General features: G+C 41.2%; 1 long non-coding RNA gene across 1 annotated transcript in view; it reads right to left on the bottom strand.

The window, feature by feature from the left end:
* Window positions 1–560: 560 nt before the first annotated feature.
* Window positions 561–23,496, bottom strand: part of LOC141806927 (uncharacterized) — a 126,212-nt gene continuing 103,276 nt past the window's right edge. Inside the window, exon 4 of the long non-coding RNA XR_012599799.1 lies at window positions 561–929. This is a non-coding gene — a long non-coding RNA (uncharacterized LOC141806927). The remainder of the gene's footprint in view (window positions 930–23,496) is intronic.

The raw sequence follows: 23,496 nt of genomic DNA on the forward strand, positions 1-23,496 counted from the left end.
CAGAAGTGAAACCACCAACAGCATGACTGATTAAGAATAGGCAGTGAATACTCTTCCAGGCTCTGCTTTCATTCACAAAAAACCTACCTTAAGATGTGTAGTTTCAATTTGTCAAATTAATCATTTAGGTCAAAATGACTTGTCTTCATGTGTGTAACTTTCATTTATCGTTTAAATGTGGTGCTCTTCTGTGCAAATAATCTGTTCTAAATTCTTTCAAAAAATGTATGCTAGCCAATACTTTTAGCCATCTAACTTGCCACTAGAGGGAAGCAAAAACCAACTAATTTTGAAACAGGGGCTTCACATCCCAGCTGGCCTCCTACTTTTGCGAGAATTTAAATGAGAATTTAAACAAGTTGACCTCCTAAAAGCACTGTACAACCTTGATGGACAAAATAATAAGAACAGACCAACAGCATCTCTTATAACTGTAAAAGAGCAGGCCAAGCACCTGTATAAGACAGTATGGATACAAAGACTTTTTATTGACCATCTTTCAAAAGATTCCAGGTATATACTTATACCCTTTTGTGATGGAAATCTAAATTAAGCATGTGCCACCTAGTAAATGTCTCCCAGTTTAAGCTCAAAGGTCATCAGTGTCACAGGACTCTTCAAATCTATTTGTTATCCATCAATGTGTTTACAACTTTGTGTGTGAGTGCATGAGAGTGAGTTTCTGTTTGTATCATGGTGTTTATGCATGCATGTGCTGCTATGTTTGTTTATGCAAGTGCTTATGTTTGCGTAATGTGTGTTATGTGTAGCCCTTGGTTTTGTGTGTGTGTGTGTGAGTGTGTGTGTGTGTGTGTGTGTGTGTGTGTGTGTGTGTGTGTGTGTGTGTGTGTGTGTGTGTGTGTGTGTGTGTGTGTGTGTGTGCGCGCACACACTGCTGGTCCAGGTGATCCTGGGGTTCGTGGTGTGGTCTGTGGAGAGAGAAGGAGAGGGATAGCAGAGAGGCCCAGGCAGCTGTATTTGGGATAAACAGACATTACCCTGCTGTGTTCTAATTTACTGCAGAGTGGGAATTAAACTTTAAACTTGTCCCGCCCCTCTGCAGTCCAAAACTCCATGCTTCTGGCTATCAACAACCACTTGCACAATGTGCGTTATTTAAGTGTTACTCCACCCAAAATCAGTCTTGTTAAGTATTGAATTTGCACCCCCTGCAGGCTTGAAAAGTGGTTAAAAAAATTTAGTCTTTGCAAAGAAAACGGCCTCTGGAACAATGTGGGGTTTTGACAACAGTGCTGCAATGTGAAATCACTAAATGAAGCTTTATCTGTTTTTATATTAGCCTGGACAGCCAGTACTTGGACAATTCTGCACTGGTGAAATATGCTTCCATGTATGTTTTTATACAACATAAAAACGTGTCACCTTTGATGCATTCAAGCTCTGCTAAAGGGCTGTTCAGGGTTAACAACAAAATGTTTGACAGGCCTCTTTCTTCCCTTTAGAGTGTGTTTTTTGATACCCAATTTCAGATTGAAAGCAGTGCCTACAAACCTAAATCTGAATCTTGTTATTATAAAAGTAGAGCAGAACAGTCTGAGGCCACAACCTGGATAAACAAAACAGATAATTTATTTATTTTGCTACTTTGCTTGATTAGTTAGAAGTTACTTGAGGAGAATGTGACAGAATCCCTTCGACTCAACATGCATGTTGTAATATTTGTATTTGCCAGATGATAGTCGTTAAAAAATGTCCAAGACTAATACACATTGATGTAATATCTCATTTGTAAGAGCAGAACAATCACTGGGTTAAATAGTCAGTGGGATCTTGCCAAGAACTTTCTCTCAGTGCAGGTTTACACTTGAGGGTGACATGTGGCTTTCATATACGAATTAGTCAAATTCCTCTTTTCTGGCAGTCAAAGTCAAACAGGTTGCTCTCCTCTTCTCTCCTTCTCTCCCTCTGCTCTGATGTTTTGCAACCAGCAGGCCCACCACCTGGACGAGTGGACGACAAACAAACTGCAAATTTTCCTTCCAGTAACTGACCAAATAGATATATTTATAACCAGCTGGTCTCCCCCCCGAATCCCCCAAACCCACCAGGCCTCCCCCTCCCTCCCCTCTCTCCCCCTAGCCACGGCTGTGAGAGCTCCCTTTAAAGACCAGTTGTGTCACTTCTGGCTTTGTTCTTAAACAAAGAGAACTGCCCCTCATCTGCCCGTAATTGGGCCGACTCTTGGAATGCGCTTGATGTCTCCGCACCGGCCATTGCTGCTCCAACAGACAGCAGGCAAGGGCTGCTGGGACGTGGGAGATGAATGAGTGGAGGTCCATCCAAACTTCTTCTTTCTGGTTCTTTTATTTTACATGTTTTCATTTTCCTTCCCTAGCGTCTGTCGTTCCTTTTACCTGCATTTCACCTCATCCCAAACACCAATTTTCTCAGGATGTAGGATCCTGCCTCTGAAATAAAGAAACCCCGCTCTGTAAGTGAAACAAGCTGCTGATTGACTATAGCAGGTCTGTTTGGTTTCCCCAAGCCGCACCACCTCGCTAAGGTGGAGTAGCTGGATGCACTACAAGGCCAATCCGCGGCACATGTCATTAGCACTTATTGAGGTGATGTTGACCATGGGCAGATGCTTGAGAGGGGATTGGAGGGTGTTTACAGCATTGTTACCAAAGGGAAGCAATTTAGAGAGTTCAAATTCCACTTGCAAGGAAGGAAAAAATGTTGAAACAGTAGTTGGCAGGCAACCAAAAAGCCTGAGTCCCTAATTGTTTTCATTAATAGCAAATAATCTGAAAGTGCTTACTCTGTATTCTGGGAAACATTATGGGGTTATTTTCAAGACGTGTACATCTGGGAAACCTCCGAGGATTAGTTTAGAAATTTGTCTGCAGCAATCACATGAACTCCAGGTGAAAAGGTTTAGGACTTGTACGCTCTAACCACAGAGATGTTAGTGTTTTCATGAAGGTGGTGCGTTCCTTTTGGTGTTTAAGCAACCTTGTCCCCCAGAATCCGACCCTTTGGTTTTGGTCATGACTCATTTACTCCTGAATCCTTCACCTTTCACCCCAGGCTCTACTCTCCATGTCACTCACTAGCAACCCTGGATAAGTAAATACATGATGTAATGTGTGGTTTTCGCCTCCACCCCCACCAGCCTCCACTCACATCCAGGGGTGATTAAACTGGAGCACACCAGTTCTAGGTGGGGATAGACTGGGTGTGGTCGAAAGGGTCCCAAAAAGGAGAAGTTGGGGATTTAACAAAGCTGGTTTGGGGCAGATATATAATGGAAGGGGTGGCAAAAGCAGGTCACCAATAGGGTGGGACCTTAAGCAAAGCCGAATCACAGACATGGTGGATGCGTCTAGGCTGGGGGCTTGTCCGTCCCTGCAGCCCGTAGCCGAGGTCAAGCAAACGGCTCCACCTCCTCCCCCCAGCTGTCTGGGCTCCAGGTTCCAGGTGGGTGATTGGGGCTGTTGACTGTAGCACACGGCAGCCGTTTGCTGGTCCTGCTGCCCATAACGATCTCCTTCAGGGCTACCAGACCCATTGTCATTCAGACTCCCTGCTACGATTCACATGTCTGATATCCCTCCTCTCTGGAGCCTGGCCTGGGATGGGTTGCCTGTCTGCTGTCCCCGTGTTTGTTTGTGTGAGAGGATTTAAGCCTGTCGAGACTAATAAGCCTTTATATGTGGTAATAGTTTCATTACAGTATGCTCTTACAGGACGGACCTGTTATAAATGAGGAATATTGTTTAATTTGTGTATGTGTTGCTGTCCTTTTGCTGAATATATGTTTGTTTTTAGTTTCGAATCAGCTCGCACAAGATGTATACGAGCTGATGTAAGAGTAGATGAAATTCTCTGCAAGTTTTCAACTAGAATATCAACAAACAGGACTTTTTGTTTAAAGCTAGCACAATAAAAATGCTAAGCAAAGCTTAGCTGAAAGGTTAAAAAGTCCACCTACTTACATCTGTCAAGCTCAATTATCCTTTTTTCAGCTAAGATGACAAGTTTTAGCACTACTTTTGTTTTTCTACTGGTTACACAAATTCTTCATAATAACCTTAAAAAAAAGGTCAGTAAGAAGTGAGCATATGTCCAAAAAAGTCTGTAAATACCTTGTTTGAAAAACTTGCAGACATTTGTTTTATTTAAAAAAGAAAATGAGATGACAGACAATTTTTCATTAGTTTTAAAAGAACGTACAAGCAAGGTATATAAATTTGCAACATATTTTTGTAGTGCTTAGTTTGGGCTTTTGGTAGAGAATAGACAGGAAGATCAATCAGCTTTCATTCAGGAAACGGATAATCTAACAAAATCCTGAAAATCAGACCATGAAAAACCAGATCAGACATAGAAACAACATATGACCCACTGTACTTTGTTTTCAAGGTTAAAGAGGGGGTATTTCCCATACTTTAAGAATGGATGTTCATGCTAAATGTGTACATACGAAAGGATCACCTAATTGGTTGAAGTCCAACTGGAGGGGCAGGCCTCAGACACTGAGGTCTTTCCATAGCTTTGCCAGAAACAGGCCTCTGGAGGGCTGACCAATCAGAGAGAAGGGGGTTTATAGCGCGGGAGTCTTAAAGATGCAGTAGCTGAAACTAAGTGTTAAGAGTTTCTAAAAGTATTACGCTGTGTATTATGTTAAGTTACTACAGGGGCACCGGAGGGATGTTATAAAGCCTAAAAACAGTATAACACACCTTCTTAAAATGTTGGACTACTTTGCATGTGCTTATTTTAGCACAAGGCTAAAAAAACCAGCAGCAAAAAAGGTGGATTCTCTCTGCCAATGATGATAAATTCTGCCTGTCTGCACCTTTGACAGGCTGATTGATTAATGATTGACATGTTATGTCTTGTTTAATCTTCTGTAAAATGATTAAATGAAATGTGGTATTTTCTTTGCTAGATATATACTTTATGGAGTTACTGCTTCTCCAGGTGTTACTGCTTTTTACCTGGGAACACAGTATTCATCTGAAATATTAAAGGAACTCAGTAAAATGTTCTCATATTCAGATAAATGTCAGGAAAGAGCTTTTTTAATCAGAGTCAGGCTTTCTTGAAATATTCAGACATGCTGGGCTTTATATAAGGTGGACAGGTGCCACCATGCCCGCCTGGATTGTGTCTGCAGACAGCTTGAGTTAAAGAAAGTGAGTGAGTCAGAGCACTTCACTTAGGCCATTTTTAGACAATGAAACTAATCTTGTGCACTTTGGAACTGTACATGTAAGTTTTGATGTGCTCTCTTCAGCATGTCATAATAGAGCAGACCCACTCCCTAACTTGACAGCCAGGAGGAGAAAGTGTTGGTCCAAACCATAGACAGTCTATTATCCAAATATATTAAGACTTACATTTTAAGGGACAAACTGCAGAGTTCAGAAAACATGACCGGGATGTAAATTACAAACTGTGTAAATTATAACTTGTGGGTGACATTGAACACTTTTCGTTTCAAGTTTGTCGTTTGGGTATCAGTCACTTTCACCTCCATGTAAAAGTAAACTTGCCGGTAAAACAGACAGCTGCTAAGCGGAAAGTGCCAGGAAGATTAATGAGGTGTGTCTTTCCTCTCTTTCACGCCAACCCTCTCTTCATCCCTCTGTTTGTCTGTGCAGGCTGTGGGGCGATGTGTGTGGGGATCCATGTGAGGTGGTAAACACGTAGAGGAGACAGCAGGGTGATGTTCCTCACACTCAGTCTTATACAAATCAAGCAGGGAGCTAGTGTTGCCTTGTTTGGACAAACACTTTCTTCAGCTCATTTTCTCCCAATGCTAGTCTCGTCAATCTACACACCTAGCTATCATACTTTTCTAACAGCTGAACTCTCACAAAAAGATGATCACAGTTGGACTTTTTGGGGAAACACATTTAATCTATTTCCTCTAAGGAATTAATGGAGAAGAGCAGTACAACTTTTACAGTATGTTCGTTGATTAAGCGGCTAAAGCCAGCTACTATTTAGCATCGCATAAAGATTGGATACACAGGGATGTGGCTCCTTCCTGGATTTATTATGTCATAAAATGTAATAAAATCACATTCTGTGAGTACCACAATCTCTCACAAATACACAAACTGGTGTCTTACCAATTTGGTGTTGGCAGGTGTGTAAGAGAAAAGGAAAAAACAGTGAAATGCATTCATGTCAATTTCTAGGAAAAATCCCTCTGTGGCTATTCGGCTTAGCTATTAGCTTTGTACTATTAGCTAACACTTTCCAAGTGTTAGCCTTGCTATTAGTCCATTTATTTTCTACGTTACCTCATCTATGTTAGCTTGTTAGCTCATTAATGTGAGCTCTTTAGCCTGGTCCATTTGTTTGTCAAGCTTTGAGAGTAGGCTGTGGTTGTCTTCTTTGAGTTTGGAGATGTTGCCTTTGGTAGTTGATCATTTAATTTACCTGTAATTCTAAACATCAGTGGAAGGTATTCAGCTATATCAAAACATAGCACAAGCTCATACGTGCTAATTCAATGTGCACTTTTAAGCCATTTCCACCAAGCAGACCGGTTTTGTGGCGTTTCCACTGACTTATCCTGGGACAGACCCCCAAATAACCGAGATGAGTTGTCCCACTTTTTGGCACCCTTTCGTATGGGTGCCAGACGGAGCTGATCTGCTCTCAAAAGGTGGAGCTACAACACCGCAGACCGTTGATTGGTCAAAAGAATCGTCACTTACCCTGACAGCGGCGGCATTTCTTCTGGCGGCACGCAGTCCTCTCTGAAACAAAGCTTGATTGCACTCGGTATCATGTCAATTACAGAGGACAAAATGCTGCATGTCTTCCATTGAAACTCTTTGTTTACTGTGTTGCGTTTTTCTTCTTCATTGGATTTATTAGCGGGGTAAACTGTGTCCCACTGCTACGGCGTCAGTCTATTGTTTAAGAGCTGCGGCTTTCGACATGCGGCTGACACGCCCCCTACCACGAGAGGGCACAGTTGTGCTGTGGAAACGCAAACCCGATCAGGCTTAACTGTACCAAACCGTGCCAAACCGTACTGAACCAACCTGGACTGCTTGGTGGAAATGCGGCTTTAGTCAACTAAACAATCAAACATTGTCAACCTTGCTAATCAGGACCAGAGTTACTAGTTGTTTGTGTTTTATCAACAGAAAAAAATGCCAATCATACATCCAGTCTCTTGACTGATGTTGAATGGAATCTGTCAGCATTGGTATTACACACACTTTAAGAACTAAACAGTTCAGTCTGTCAATATTTTGTCCCTAACATTTGCAACTTAGAGTGAGTGGGCTAGTTTTTTAAGGTATCTTAATTGATATTCTACTGTATTAAAACGTATCCAGACACTTTTGATGAGTAACGGTGGTTAACAGGTGAATATGGTCACTGTTAAAGATCCAGGCCTGAAGTTTCATTGTTATAGATTTAATGGACCTCTGCAGGTTTGGTACTTGTTTACCTTTTAAACTCACTTCCAGTAAGGAAATACAATCCTATAGAAGCACAAAGGTGATGTCTAACACACTGTCCAAGAGTAAATTTACTCTTTATGATCTCCTTGTCATTTACAAGGTGAGCGCTCTGCCCTTAGGACCTCTGTGGCCCCATATGGAGACCTACATGTGTTGGGCTGGTCCACTGTGTTTTCAAGATGATGTTTCACACTGTCAGGGTTGACTTATTGGAGTGGGAAAAAGCTCCCAGGGAATAGACATGTCCCGCAGACAGCTCTGGAATGTTTTTACAGAATGGTCCAGGGATCCTCAAAGACGAGCTTGCTCCATATTCTGTGAAAACTACTGGTAACAAGGGCAAGGTGTATGTGTGCTACTCTGTTGCCCACTTAGGTTCTGGCACAAGGATTCCCATTCTGATATCATCATGTAGAAAGATCATGAGATGTTTAGTAACATGAAACTGTGGTTTGTAAAGTAAATTAACATGTTTTTTTTTCTTTTTAAAAAATTTTTAAAGTTCCATTTTCCAGTTTTCCCAGTGTTAATTCCATTTGTTTAAATAACAACACTAAATGTTTATCAGTTATCTTTTTCTTACTGTGATGAAGACAAGATGATGATGAGCTGAAATTACATCACTGATGATAAAAGCTGACAAACTTGTGATTAGTGCTGGACTGCTGGACATAAAAAAAAAAAAAACTTACCAAACTAGTTGAGGGGTGCAGCTATAATTTTGTCACTAATCTACAAAAAGTGTCTCATAGAAACAAATTCTCATACTTTCCATGCATCTGTCTCATTTTATTGATGTTTTTTTTTAATTTATGTAAGAGACAAAGCCAATCCAGTGATATCATTTTAAAATCTTACATCTGTCATTTTTTCGTTGCTGTAAACTTTAAACCTCTGTGTCAAAAATTCACTTATTCCTTAAGTTTTGGGGGTTTATTCTAGCATATAAAGTGAGTAATTGAAAAGCTTTGATCAAGTCCACTTCATTTGAGATAACTCCAGAATTAACCCTTCTCTCCTCTACCCTCTTCATCTATGCTTTTTTTGAAAATTCATATGAATTGTTTTGATTCTAGCTAGTAAGGACTTGAGTCCATGAACCATATTTTTTCAATGGGAAGTTACGCCAGAATTGTAAATGTCTTGTCAGATCATAGTAATGCTTGATGTTTGGTGCCCTTTTGGAGGAAAAAAAAACTACAGCGTGGACCAAATTAGAAACAATTTCTAGCTGTCAAGAATATCCCCTTTTCAGTCGCTTTTGCCTCCCCCTTTCCTTTCGTTCTTTTCTAAGAAAGGAGCTGAGAGATGGGACCGCAAGTCCCCTCAGAGGCTTGGTCCTCCATCAGTGTCCTTAATGGATGTCAGATGTGTGTGAGAGGAGGTCTTAGCGTGAGTGTGTTTCATGTTAGTTCTCAGCGTGATGAGCAGGGAAGCAGCTGGAGATGAACAGAAACCGCCCGGGCCTCCCTTACAATACCTCCATTTTTTATTCTCTCCTTCTCAGTAATGCTCTCCTGCTTTTCCCCAGCGTAATATATTGGTATTAATAAAGGCAAACAAAGGCAAACATTCTGTAATGGGAGAGGAGAGGAAGATGTTTTGGTTTCCTGGAGAACCAGACTGCAGCCCCTTCACTTCTTCTCACTATAAATCTCATGGCAGCTTGAATGGCTGGATGGCCGTGCCTTGTGTTAACGTTTCCCTGAGTTGATTACAAAGGAGTTCAAGGCGAGCTGCTCTGTTATTGCTTACAGCCATGGTACCTAATAGCATGCTACAGCGCTGTCATACAATATCAATTTGGACCTCTAAAGGAATTTGTTATTCATCAAAGCATCTGCTGCATGGAGATGGTTCTTTACTGTAAGTGGCAGCTGAGTGAAGGCCGTCCCCTTCTGGCAACGCAGCTCACATCCCAGTTGCTTAATAGGAATTCAAGTTTCCCACAAACGTCTTTGTTGGAACGGCATCCTTTCACCACAAGCATTAAACGCTGCTACTCACATTTCTTTCTCCTTCTCAGGAACATTTTATTTGCATTACTCGAAGGTTGTTTTTTTAAATAGCTCCTCGGGGAGAGCTTGATATGAGGACAGCACTGGGTCACTAATCTCAGTGAGTGAATAATACAGCATGATGGTGCACAGAATGATGTTGATTGCTTTTTATAAGGTGAAAATAAACAACTCCAGGTGTTTTGTGAAGGAGATTTAGGCTGATGCATGAGTCACGATGAGTGTTTCCCCCTCATCGACAAACAGAAGTGCTCACAGTCAGTGAGTTAAGGCTGATGTGTGGGCCAGGCCACTAAGTGGAGCGAAGGGATTTGGAAAGTGTTTGTATCTGAGGCTATCATCCAAAAGCAGCATTTATATGTCAAAACAATGTGCATCCAGACTATAATCTTAGGTTTTTAAGAATAAAACTATCTGCACAATGACAAAACAGGAAAAATAGATTGAAAATGACATTTTCTTATCCTCATGCCTCTGGATAACTAAGTGACCTTGAAAGGGTCATTAGACAACAACTAAGCAGTAACTGCTGGTAATGATAAAGGACTCCAATGCACAAGTGGAAAAAGCTGCAGTTCTTGGAGTGTCCTCTTGGAGCTGGCTGCAAAGGCCAAAGAATCCCCATCAGAGCCCATGTTAAAATTCCTATTTCAATGGCCGACGTGTTCTTGTTTATAGCCTGATATAAAAAACAGATTTGGTCTCTGTTCCTCATATCTTCATTTCTGAATCAATATTTTTATAATCCATCTGTTTTGATCATTTCAAGCTATGAGCACAGCTTATCGGATTGACAGATGAGTACATTGCAGCTGTTTATCAAGCAATGATAAAAGTCATATGGTCCTGAGTCTAGGTCAGTGGTGAAGTGATGAAGTCAGTATTTCCAAAATGGTGACGATCGTCTTTGGACTTTTTTAGTAGCTAATAGGCTACATCATTAGCTCTGTGTTAAGTTTGGGACACACACACTAAAGTATTCATCTGTTTATCTATTTTGCCATCCATCCATCCATCTTTGCATTTTTCATCAATCCATCAATCCACCCTTCCATCAATTTTCCATCCATCTGATCATTTTGGTATTTATTCCTTCAGTCATCCATCAATCCATCCATCCTGAAGTCTATCCATCCATCCATCCTTTCATTCTTTACTTTTGTTAAATTATCCACCCTTACATTAATCTATCCTTCCTTCAATCCATCCATTCATTCATCTATCCATGGGATAGGACCTTCAGACCTATGTGTTATTAAATGAACAGGAATTTATTCAGCAAATAAAGCACTAAACTTTGTTTTCCACATCAAACAACCTTTCTTTCTACCTTAATTTGAGGCACAACACTAACCAGTTATTTTCTATGGTGCTTAACCTCAACCCAATCCTATCTCTGCAATGCCTAACCAAAACCTTACCAGAGGCCTAACCCGAACCAGGGAGAGGCTGATTTTCAAAACAATTGATGAGAACTTTAGTGCTCACAGAGGACTTTAATGTACACCACACTTTAAATTCCATTTAGACAGTCAGGTAGAGTATTTTCACGAGACCTGAGGGTAACTTGGGTTGTAGCAGGTTGGTTGATCATTTAAGATTTTGAACGGTTCTGAAGGGTTTGTATGCTTCTCTGCTTTTCAGGATGCCAGCGGAGGCCCTCATTATATCTCTCTCCAGCCTGGCCCTCACGTCCGTCTCCTCAACGCCCGCTCTGTTTGTTTAGAGAGCGGCAGCCTTTTTGAGCTACGTCTGGCCTAATGAGCCCATTATCTGTCAATGATCCACAAAGAGGCCCTCCTCTGTCCTGCACCCGCTCCCTCCACCTCCCTGTGTAGTGGCTTCCCCCTTGCCTCTCTCGCTCTTCTCTTTCGCTCTCTCATCCCACTTTGAACTCACGGTACACACTGTCCTTTTCTGACCACCTTGTTTACCTGTTTCTTCTCCCCCACTAAACCTGTCTCACTCTGCTCCCCTCTAACAATCCTCCCATTTAAAAAAAACACCTGCACACACCACCTTTGACGCTATGTTTTATGTCCTCTTTGGAACCTACTTTGGTCTGGTTTTAACTGCCTCACACCTGCAGAAAATGTTACCTCTCTTCATCACAGCTGAGGTTATGAGTCAACAGCAGCAACAGAGTGTAGTCATCTTCAGGGGGTGCTGAGAAAGATTTGCGAGAACCCTGTTAGGCGCATGATACCTACAGGATACTCACCCTCACACTGGGATAACAACTATGTGTCTGGATGCATTTTTATGCCGGCTCATATATCCATGAGTCTTTTTGCAGGTGTTGCAGGTGTGCATTTGGGGATAAATGTATGTGGGAACCCCCCTCCTTGGGTGCAGATCAGCTCCCTGTTCTGAGTTAACACTGAGCACATAATTACGGTGATCTGGTAGTAGCAGAGAAAATGGAAGGAATGCTATCCTCATGGCCGTACTCACAGCAGGATCATCTGCACGAGCTGCACTCTCCAACCTCTCCCCTCTCACAGCTGCCCTCCAAAGACGGAGGGTGTGAGGAGGGGGAGAGAGGAGAGGGAAAAAGACAAAGAAAATTAATCTGCTGGGTGCAGGATCTTAATTCGATTTAATGAAGGGAGCTTTAAGTCTGAGAGGCTTTGCGCTCACACACCTCTGCTGGCACGTACACATGCACACACACTCAGCTCTCACTCATGTAGGTCCTATTGATCTGTTGGAACAAACCCTATTAAGGGCAATTATGTTTTTGCCAGCCATGCTAAATCCTTTTTTCCCTCTTGTCTTTGCTGCCAGCGAATGCAAGGAAAAGGAAATCTTGAACGTGATGCTTCCTGTTCAAGTGTGAGATCGGAAATCTTTGTTTCCGTCTCACCATAATGCTTTTGTCCCACATTGCTTTGAAGCTGAAGAAAGACTTCAGAAGAGAAAATTTGTCATTTTTTCTTTTGTTTCTCTCACCTTTTATTGACCCAGAAAGGATTACGCTTTAAATATGACTTCTTACACTTCAGCAGCCAAAGTGTGGTTTATTTTCCTGACAGTTTTTGTGGTATTGGATGAAGAGCTGGGAATCACACAGTACACCAGACCGATCCATGGAGCAAAAACAATCAGATAAGAAGGGCTCTCTTTGCACCCCTTATTGCCCCTTTCCCCTCCCATAAAAAAAGAACAAGCAAAAGCAGTCTCTCCATCTCTCCACCAGTGCAGGAGAAGCCCATTACTATGTTCATCCTCTCAACGTTTGACAGGTGGAAGTAGAACTTTGGGGTTTATGTTTTAATTATAAAGAATTCCAGATGTGGAGGAGGGCTCATAAATTAGAAGCAGAGCTACTCAAATGTCTTTTTTCAAAGGGACCAAGCGGGTCAGCATCTGCTTCTCATTGTAGCCAATGTTATTAAGGGCCCTGACTACAGAAAGGCCCGAGTCCCCTGTCTGGCCCCACAATAATTGACACTATTAAATGTGCCTAAACAGATTTAGAGCGTCCAGAAAAGTTACATTTGTCTTGCAGAATGACTCTAATCATCTATTTTAGATTGAAGGGACCTAAAGAGGAGGAACCAACCACCTAATCTGCGCTGTGATGGACAAGGAGCAAGGAAAGACAGCAGGCAAAGTGGGGAAAGCTGGAAAAAATGCACAAACACAAACAAATTAGGCCAGAATGGTTCAGTGTAGGAATGTCAGGGAGGGCGGGAGAGAAGGACAGAGAGGAGGAGAAAGGTCTGAACTGTATTACCACACCACGAACCATGCTGCTCAGGCTGGAGAGGGTTGAGCTGAATGCACATGGATGGCTGTACAAAAGCACCAGTCATGAAGAACCATCTGCTCTACTCCCCAAGTGATCCTTTAAACCCATATTAAAACCTTTTTTCTCCTCTTTGGATAATAAGATACAGTGAATGGTTTTTTATTTCCCTTTAGGCATGTTTGATTATGTTAAGAGTTTATGCTCGCATCAATTTTTCAAGGCCAGGTTTTGTCTTGTGTTACACTACTGTCAGGACAAGGATGTTAATGCCCCAGATCAGGGATACAAGAGGCTGGTCCTGCAAGCTGATTGGCTGAGAGTAGCTGTTGTAGTTTTTGTTGTTGTTGTGATTTTTTTTTTTCTTTTTCCTTTAGCTCTTTATGGGGGAAGGGGATAAGTTGGAGTCTGTGTATTTACCTGGTGGCCATTCTTTCTTGACATATTGGTGAGATGAGGAAGTTTCGAACAGAAAATCACTAACCAGCCCTTGGTTGGTAACAATTTGGAAGGATATTGGATTCTGAAGATATGGAAGGTCACCAGGCCAAGTTTCCAACCAACACAAAAAGGGGAATAAAATATTTATTTATCTATCTATCTATCTATCTATCTATCTATCTATCTATCTATCTATCTATCTATCTATCTATCTATCTATCTATTATTATTATTATTATTATTATTATTATGATGTACCGATTTGCTATATTCAGAAAACTGCTAAGCAACATAAGGTGCTGTCCAATGGGAGCATACCCGCTACTGATTATGACAGGAGCTAATGTTAGCTACACAATGTTTTATTTATTTATTCATTATTATAATTATTATTAATTTTATTTATTTATTTTAAATTTGTGTATTTATATATTTTTTTGTTTTCAAAAGAACTCATTTTGTACAATCATTTTTAAGGTAATTTTAGCATTCAGTTGCTCACTTAAAATTCAGCTACAGTTTCAAACTTTGCCTTTCCAATGTGTTGACCAGTACAAAACAAAATAACAGAAGTAGCTTAAGTTACTAGCTAGGTAGTGTTAAATGCTAAAATAAGCCATGGTTTAATAGTAGCTAACAGATTATTCTGTGGGTTGATTTTTCATACTTTTGTTTGTGGAAATTTTAATAATTAAATCTACTAAAAAAGATGATATTAGTATTTGGCTTCTTCAGGTTGAGGTCAGTATGACCAAGGGAGTAACTGAATATTAACGTTCACTGTTATTGGTAATTAATTACCCAGCCACATAACTTTCTGGATTTTCACTATGCACTTTTCTTCAAATTGTTTTTAGAAGTGGTTTTTCGGATATCTATCATCACACAGCTGGCAGGGACGGTTAAAAGGTTGGCACTGGAGTGGTGCTAAGGTGAAATGTTTCTCTACAGTGCAGGGCGAAAGAAAATAGCCAAAGGATAAAAAAAGAAACACCCTCTTCATCCAAAAAGTGAGGCCCAAACGGCAGAAGTAAAGCGGGGCAGGAACTCTCAGGGGTGTGATTGAAAGGGTGAGAAGTTAATTTGGCAGCTTTTCCTCCGCGCTTTGCTAATGTTTCCTCTCAGGACTAAACACCCTCAGCACCCCCTCCGTCACCTCACCTCTCCAAACTCTCTAACCCCAAGACACCCCTCTTACCCCACCACACACTCATCCAACTTCCACTTCTCGACACACAAACACACACACACTCACACTTACCCCTGCCAACCTACCTATGCCAGCGTTTGCTTCTTCAATTATCCGCAAGCCTTCTTTCCATTTCCCACTCCCCCTCCTCTTCTTGGTTTTTACTCCATCACCTCACCATAAGCTGGCTGGCCCCCCCTCCTACACCCTCGTGAAACAGCACCCTCGATCACAGCGGTGCACGCTGACCCGAGACGAAACCTTTTCTCCCCAGGAAACATCCTGCTCTGAAACACTTTGGCTCAAGTGTGTTTTCTCCTGGGACGTGGAGTGGAGGGCAGGTGGGGGGGTTTCTGAGGTGACGGCGGTGCGGTACTTGAGCTAAATGGAGACCATGTTGGTGTATCTTCACGGCCTGTCAATCAGAAGCCCGCTGATGTGTAGGGGCGCTCTGCTACAGCTCAAGAGAGGATAAAGGGTCATGTGGGGCAGCTGCGGAGGTGGTGCTGCTGGGTAATGGGATCAGTGTGTACATGAATGTGTGTGTGTGCATGCGGTGTGTGTCAGGAGAGAACCACATGGTGTCCTTGCTCTGCTCACTCACCACATGCAGGATCACTCCCATCAACAGGAGTGTGTTGGAGGGGAGGGGGCTGTTTCTGGTTTCAGGGCGGCCAGAGAGGGGAGTGAAGGAGTATGGTCATGTTTGCTTTTAAAATGCATCTTTTAAACTTTGTTTGGGCTCCAAGAACTGTGTTTGGAGATCAGTCTAGGGTAGATTTATTAAAAAAATCTCTGATACCTGTCTTGAATCAGGAAAGTTATGAGCCCACATTCCCTCACCTACATATCTCTTTATAACAGTGCTCCAGGTTGGGCCTATACTATTGATACCCGAGCCACTGTGAGCGATGCTGGGATGTTTTCCAGGACTTTTTTCTTTTTTTACACTTTGCCAAAAACAATCAAAAAAATCCAGCAGTCAGAAATGACAGAAACTGGAAAATATGTAGCACAAGATACCAAAAATATAAAAAACTTGATATTGTTTCACTGGTTTTATGTTACATGCCTTATCTGCATCATTACTACATAGCCAGAAAGGAGAGTCGTTGCAGGTGCACTTCTATAAAAACCACTTGGCAAAGAAGAGCAGTTAGAAGCCTTATTCTGTTGAATTAAAAGACATAAGCAATATTTATTACCTACGCCGAGGAGGTTATGTTTTTGGGAGAGTTTGTCTGTTTGTTTGTTTGTTTGTGAACATAACTCAAAAAGTAAACAGATCTTGATGAAACTTTCAGGAAATGTTCAAAATGGGATAAGGAAGAAGTGATTACATTTTGGAGGTGATCCAGATCACTGTCTGGATCCAGGATTTTTATTAAGTAGTCTCTGTCATTGTGAGATAGGGCTGTTTTCACCATATGCTTATAACTCCACGAGAAATGGTCGGATTGCTTCGCAAAACAATAGAAGACAAGGTCACCATCATTTCTGACAGATGTAAAAGTATTATCCAGATCCTGGCAATATTCTGGATACTGAGATCCGGAATATGAAATATGTACTGGGTCATCATCATTTTCAACGCTGTCAGGTAACAAATTATCATACAAACCTGTAACTAACACCAAATTGTAGCAGACAGTCTGCTGAAAGTGGTAGAGTTGCTGAGTATAACATTAAAGTAGGACTAAAGTGTTGGTGACAATCACAATATACTTGGTGGAGGTCTGCGCTCTCTGACTGCTTTTATAGTAATAAGATGACTTAATGAACTTGTTAGAATTTGTTTAAATTGCATTGGATTGACAATACATAGAAATCGAGACTAAAATAAACAGTTACGCTGCAGGCGGTTGTGTCCCTCCCTTCAATGGCGATGTGTACCCTCAAAAGATGAAGACATGAAAAGAATCGTCAACTCTTCATGTTACTCTTACCACCACACTGTGCCATACATGTTCATATACTATCCAATTTTTGCTTCCACATTTTGCTGAGTACTCTTATCTCTATCTTTGTCTCCTTTTTCTTCCACTCCCACCATACTTTTTTCTCTTTTCTGCCCTTTAGGTTTAACCTGATTTTTGACGTGCTGCCACATAGCTTCTGTAATTAATATTGTAATCATATTTTTTTCTCAGTGATGTCATTGGTCACCAGCATGCAAGCACAGAAAAGAGGGTTTCACAAATGGGCCGGTTAGAAGTGCTCATTTGAGTAGATTAAAGCAGCTGTTCTTTTACATTTATTCCATTTACTGGAAACAAATAGCTGTTATTTTGAGTAATGGAACTTTTTTGGAGTTGTATGAAAGTAAGGAAAGCAAGGCAAAAAATCAGGGAATATTAATTTGTTAATCAGTTCAGCCTTTCTCCTCCACCTCTGTGGGCATCTTTAAGTCATCTGATCTCCAAGGTAAATGCTGAACACTATAGTACTATAGAACACTATAATGGCATTTCAATTCATTTCAATGGGTAAAATTGGTTTGACATATGGGACATATGGACTGCAAGCTGAATGGCTGCCATTTATGATCCAGCGATCAGGTGAACCAATGTAGAGGAGAAGAATATACTGTTAATGCGGAAATCAAAACAAATCCTTTCACAGGTTATTTCTTCCCAGCTCAGTACCTTGTCAGTGAACCATTGATTTTACAAAAAATGGCACCTCTTTCCAATTGTTGTCAGGTAAAACATGAGATATAACCTTTTTTTTCAGTATAAGCCATGCTAAAAACAAGTCACAATGAAGTCAATTTGATGTCGGGACCATCTACAAAGTGCAAAACAAAAACAAAGAGGAAACAAAAATATTCAGGAACATCAACATAAATATATGTCAAAAACTCTCTGCTGTCATGAAAGCTCTCTTGTTTGTTATGGCAGAGGTCATATCTTACTCACATCTTTTCAAACCCTCCCTCACTCCACATCTCCTGGTTTGAAATAATTAAATTATTTGCAAATGGAAGTGAGAATGTTACACACCACGCCTGAAATCCACCTGATGGTATCAATGTCAAGCCCTGAATGTATGTTACCCAATAAGAACATGGCGTCACAAAAGGGTCATGGGAGTTAAATACAGTCCAGTACAAACAGTTTCTATCCTCGGTTAACACCACACTGCTTAGAAAACAGAACAGATTAGCTCCAGTATGAATGAAACATCTGTCAAGGCTATTTAGAGAGAAGATTTACAACAATATACAAAAGTTCTATATGTTCAAAATAATGAGCGTGGCCTTCATGAGCCAGTTGAAATATAACTTCACACTTCTCTTAAGTTTGAAAAATATTTCTCTAACAACTTGAGGGATATGTGAGGCAAAATTAAAATCAGTGGTTTGTATATTATAGCTGAGCCTTAGTTGTCCTCTCTTTTAAAGGCCTACAGGCCTATAGCATGCAGGGTGGAGCTGTTCTGTAGGGATCCAATTGGACTGACATCACTTTGTAGCTGTAACTCATTTTGCTGCAGCGGACCCTGCTGCATGTAGTGCAACACTAATCAAACATACTTGTCGGCTGAGGCTAGTCGCTCGCACATACGCCCATGATGTCAGACATGTACCTTTAGCCACACATGTGCACACTTCCACACGATGTCAAACAGCACAGAGCATGATCTCACACACACACAAACCCTCACATGCTCAAAGGCACCGTACCGTAAATTTCTAGACGCCTCCGTGCCCGTGAGTAGCGCAGAGGTCCCCATGGCGTGAGCAGTCCTTTTTAGCTGTATTATTTCTCGACATTCCCAGACAATGTCCACGGAGAGATCGCAGGAATCTCACCATGATGTAATCAGATGTGACACGCTAGCCGAGAGTGCGCAAGGTGTTGTTATCATTGTGTGTTACCAAAACTAATATCAAAGATAAAGTGAGGACATGTGTTTTGTAATGATTGATCATTTAAGCTTTTTATTGTGTCATGCATGAATAATATTCCCAGCAGTGAAACAGACCCACTTTAATCAAATAAGAGACAGAAATAAACCATCTGTCAGTTCTTTTAAGTTGCAGGAAAAAGGTCTACTTGTTAACATTAAAAAATATTTATTCTGTATATGTCAGTGCACCAAAACTGCTGAGGTTTGTAAAAATTCACACATAGACGTGGTTTTACTTTGATGACAACTTTGCTGTCACAAGTGTGAGCTTGATTAAAAATGATCTTCTCTAATTTTCTTTTTTACAATTATTCTGTCAGTTATGCAGAGGATTCATTTTTAGATTCATTTAAGTATTCAGTATAAGAGAGCCTACATCTGTAGTAATCTGAGATTTGTTCGATTAACTCAAAAGAAATGAATTCTTATTGACTGAATTCTATAACACAAGCCTCTTTCACACACGTGCAGCATTCTAAAAATGTTTGGATGTCAAGGTCTTTGCACACCAATGGCTACGCAAATAAACGGCACGAAATTGCGAAAAACTCTGGAGGTGCTATATTCCAACTCGGCAACTATTCTCCTCTGAACGATGTCTTTGAAATCGTTATCTTTGTAGTTTTTATGTCATGCTGGGACACGAACACAATCAATGATGAATGTGGAGGTATGTGACTTGTCAACAACAAGTGTTTTAATTGGTTGGATGTGTACTCATCACAAGCAAGACATTGAAAAAATCAAACTTCAAGCAATTTTGCTCATTAAAAGAATGTTGCTGGTGTAAAAGCTTGCATTGAAAAACAGTAGGTTTGAAAAAATGTAATGACGTGCGAAATATCTGCGCAAAAAATGCACGTCTGGTGTGCAAAGGGCTTCAGGTGAGAAGAGTGCAACCAAGTAGTAACCTCCTGTCTAAAAATACAACACTTATGCAGAAGTGGTGAAAACTGCAGTTCATCGAACGTCCACTTGAGGTTGACTGTGGAAACCATATGCTGTATGATGTTAAGGTAGTTTCTGTGACATCACCCATCTGTCTCTGATCAAAGTAATGAAGTCAGTCTGCTGTGGGGGGCCATATTAGAATTGCTAGCTCAAGAGGCAGGTTCTGTGCCTGCTTACTAACAGCTATACAGCGCCAGACCTGTCAGTCAGGTGAGCTGTACCTCTGATTGGGCAAACTCATGATCTTTATATCTTGTAAATTGCTGACTTAAAAAATAATCCCCTAGTACAGTATGTGTGGATCAAGAAAATTGTGATTTAGACCCAAGCCATTTTTTGAACCAGGCTGTAAATAAAAATGTAATAAATTGTTGCTCTATCCAGTGTCCTCTCCTCTCAGATTGAAGGCATAAAAGCCCCAAAACAACTTAAAAAACAGTAGTGGTCTGAATACCTCATTTCCCTACCAGCAAACACCATACATGGGATGAACTAGTTAGTCTTTAAGTTAAACTTGCAATCCATTTAAGGGTTAGGCTGACTTGACTGACAGGTGGGAACCCTGTGGCTGTCTGCAAAGGTCTGCTAAAGGTCTGCCTCTTTACCTCATGTAAACTAAAACAAAGCGAGGTTGAGTCAAGCATGATGGGCTTCCAAACTCTGTATTGAAAACAAATGGATGATGTCACTGAGACTATTTCCATGTAACAGCTGAATCTGTTCACCCTACTTTGGCCTGACTTGCAGCAAGCAAAAGTCTAGAAAATTCACTACAAATGTATGGGAGAGGTGATGCTGTTGCTCATGTTAAAAGGAGTTTCGTTACGTTTCAGGTTCAATTTCAATACTGTGATTCACACATTGAGTGCTTTGTGTTTTTAATGTACACCTGACTGTGACTAACTTCTGCACTGGGGTGAGTATGACAGAGAAGTTCGGTAATATATCAGGGCCTCAAGATCCTGAAACTTATGTTTGTGTGTTTAAGTTGCCTAACAAGCAACAGAGACTAGTTTTATCATTTTTTTATTTCATCTTTAGACAGGTCAAAATTGTTACCGACAGCTTAAAATATACAGGCTACCCACTTCCTCTCTGTGCCAACACGCTAAAAGCCATAGTTCCAAGCTAACAGGAGAATATTAATATGAGATTATATACAAGGCTGTGATTGTCTTCAGCTTTGTGCATGTGTCTGCCCTGTGTGTGTTTACATGTATGTGCACATACGTTCTGTCTGCCTGAGGCCAGCTGTGGGTGCCGGATAGCAGCACACGCGGCTAACACACCGCAGGTTGGCGTGTGAGACAGGCCAGGTTGGCTGGTGACAGTGTGCAGCCCCTCTCCTGCCTCATTTATCTGCTATGGCAGCGGACAGAATGCAATTTCCTGCGAGGGGGAGGCCGAGGGGGGATGGAGTGGTGGGATGCAAAGAACATCAAAGGGCCCCTGAAAGCTATCAGGAACTTGAGTACTGCCAGCACTGCGTGCCAACTCGCCAGCCCCTCACTCACCCTGCAGTGCACCCGGACGTCAGCTACCACTACACGCCATTCCCGTAGTTCGCTAATATGTGAGTGTGTGTGTGAGGATAAAAATACCCCTCCATTTAGAGGCTCAGACACCTTGAGCTGGAGCACTCAGAGCGGCCATTAGGCATGTTGCAGTATGAGGAGAAGGTCACAGTTTATCACCCCTGCCACCCTACCTCTCCAACACAAACACCCGGGTGCCGTCCCTCCATCCTGCGCCTCCTTCTCCTGCTATCAGGGAGGGAAGTTCGATTAGGACCATTTGGTGGTGTGCATGCTCTGCAGTGGAACTTCTAAATGAGAAGCAGCTTGGCTCAGTGTGCTGTGGTTGTGTGTGTTTAGCATACATGTGTTTAGCTTCTGTGCTCATGCTGCCTCTCATCTCTCTGTGCTTTTGGTCTTTATCCTCTTAAAAACGCTCAGTGCTGACAAGGCAGTTCAATAAGTTCTCCTACTCAGCCCTAATAGTTTTATTTTGGGTGTAGGATAAACAACATGTAATTTGTATTTAAAATGTTTGCAGTTACTTCTTAAAAAGAGTAAAGCTTACTTCGTGCACACACACACAGACATAAAAAGTGCACACATTTAGGGCCTTGAATGGACTTTCACAGGCCATGACAAACACACCTGTATTTTTTAAACTGGATATTTAAAGCTTAAATGTGTGCCTTTCCCTAAAAAGTCTGTCTAATCTTGTCCTGTACATTCATAAGAAGTAAAACAAACATATGTTTTTCTATTTGCAGTGTAAGAAAAGATACATAAATCTCTGCTGAGGAAAAAACAAAACAAATCTGTTACTAGATTCAACAGTAAAAGCAGGAGTATGGTGCTTGATTTTTAGACTTTTTTTTTTATCCCCCCCCCCCCCGTGACTCCCCAGTAGTTTTACATGATTTATAGCTCAAAGATTCTGTTTATTTTCCTCTGGCTAATGCCTTTGAAACTCTCATTGTAGCATTTTGGCTTCATTCGAGCTGCCGTCTCTTAAGGCCCCTCCCCAAACACTTTGAAAGCTTATTATTTTGGAATCCACCATTACTGATGCCATACAACGAAGTCATGTTTCTCTTTTTGAAAATTAGCCAGATTTGCTCATTTCAGGTGACTGACCCACTTATGTCACAAGTTGAGAAAATCTCATGCTGCTCTTGTTGAATTATCTCTTGACTTTTGAACAAGCTGCTCAGAGCACCTGCAGTTTCATCTAGGAATGACTCCAACTAATGTTTCCTTCACAATTTGCCTACTTTAAATACTGGCGATCAAAATTTAATCAAAATATTTATCTTAAAAACTAGAAAGGCATGCTACCAACTCTTAAATTACTCCACTCATTACCCAATACCAGCAGCAGCTTAGACTAAATTTAAAACAAAGTAAGAATCCATCTGTCAGTGTCTTCCATGAATCGTAGGTTATGAAAAAACCATCAGTGTCAGTTCTAATCTGTTTTATAACCATGAAAAAAATCAAAGGAGCTTTAAGATTCAACAGTGTTAGGGCCTTAGCTTTATGCTAACGCTTGTGCCAACATAACTCTATGCTAACAACTGACAGTAGCATTAGTTTTCAGGGGTCGTTGACACATCTACAGTTTTAGGGTGAAATGCAAACCTTTTGTTCCGTTTCTGCCTTCATTTAAACAGAAATGGTGTTATAGCCGGCCTAAAATGCAAACTTTTCAAAACCGCCTCCAGAGTGGAATGTTGGCAGCAATTTTTCCAAAATGTTGCCAACACTGTTGCCATGTAACCAGTAAGCTGGAGGTTTTCAGTGGAAACGCTGATGTCATGCTTCACTCAAGCGCATACAACAGTTCATCAGTACCGTTGTTACAATCATCACGAACTACATTGTTGTGCTGCTCAATCTGCTGAATCTGTGTCTTGCACTTAGTATTTGCCAAAACACCAACTCTACTTTGGTGGAGATCTCCCAAAAGAGGCTTCTGGACAAGACGGTTATAGCGCAGACTACAGGCCTGGCATGCTTACTACAGCGTTTTCAGTCCCTCTGCGTTTCCGTGTAAACGCAGATTTTTCTTTCATTGCGTTTTTGAATAAAACGTTGTGCAAACAGGGGCCTAAGTGTAGATTGTCCCTTCACAGAGAAAAAAGACATCAACACAAATAAAAAATGCCTCTTACATTCCTGTCCCTGTTGTATGTTTACATGGTACAGTATGTTAGCAGCTGGCAGCTGGTTAAACAGTGAGCAGTGCTGACCTCTGTGCATC

This window comes from Halichoeres trimaculatus, unplaced genomic scaffold, assembly GCF_033239565.1.
Source record: "Halichoeres trimaculatus isolate MK-OKI-2021-1 unplaced genomic scaffold, fHalTri1.1 fHalTri1_scaffold_17, whole genome shotgun sequence".
In the NCBI taxonomy this organism is placed as follows: Eukaryota; Metazoa; Chordata; class Actinopteri; order Labriformes; family Labridae; genus Halichoeres; species Halichoeres trimaculatus.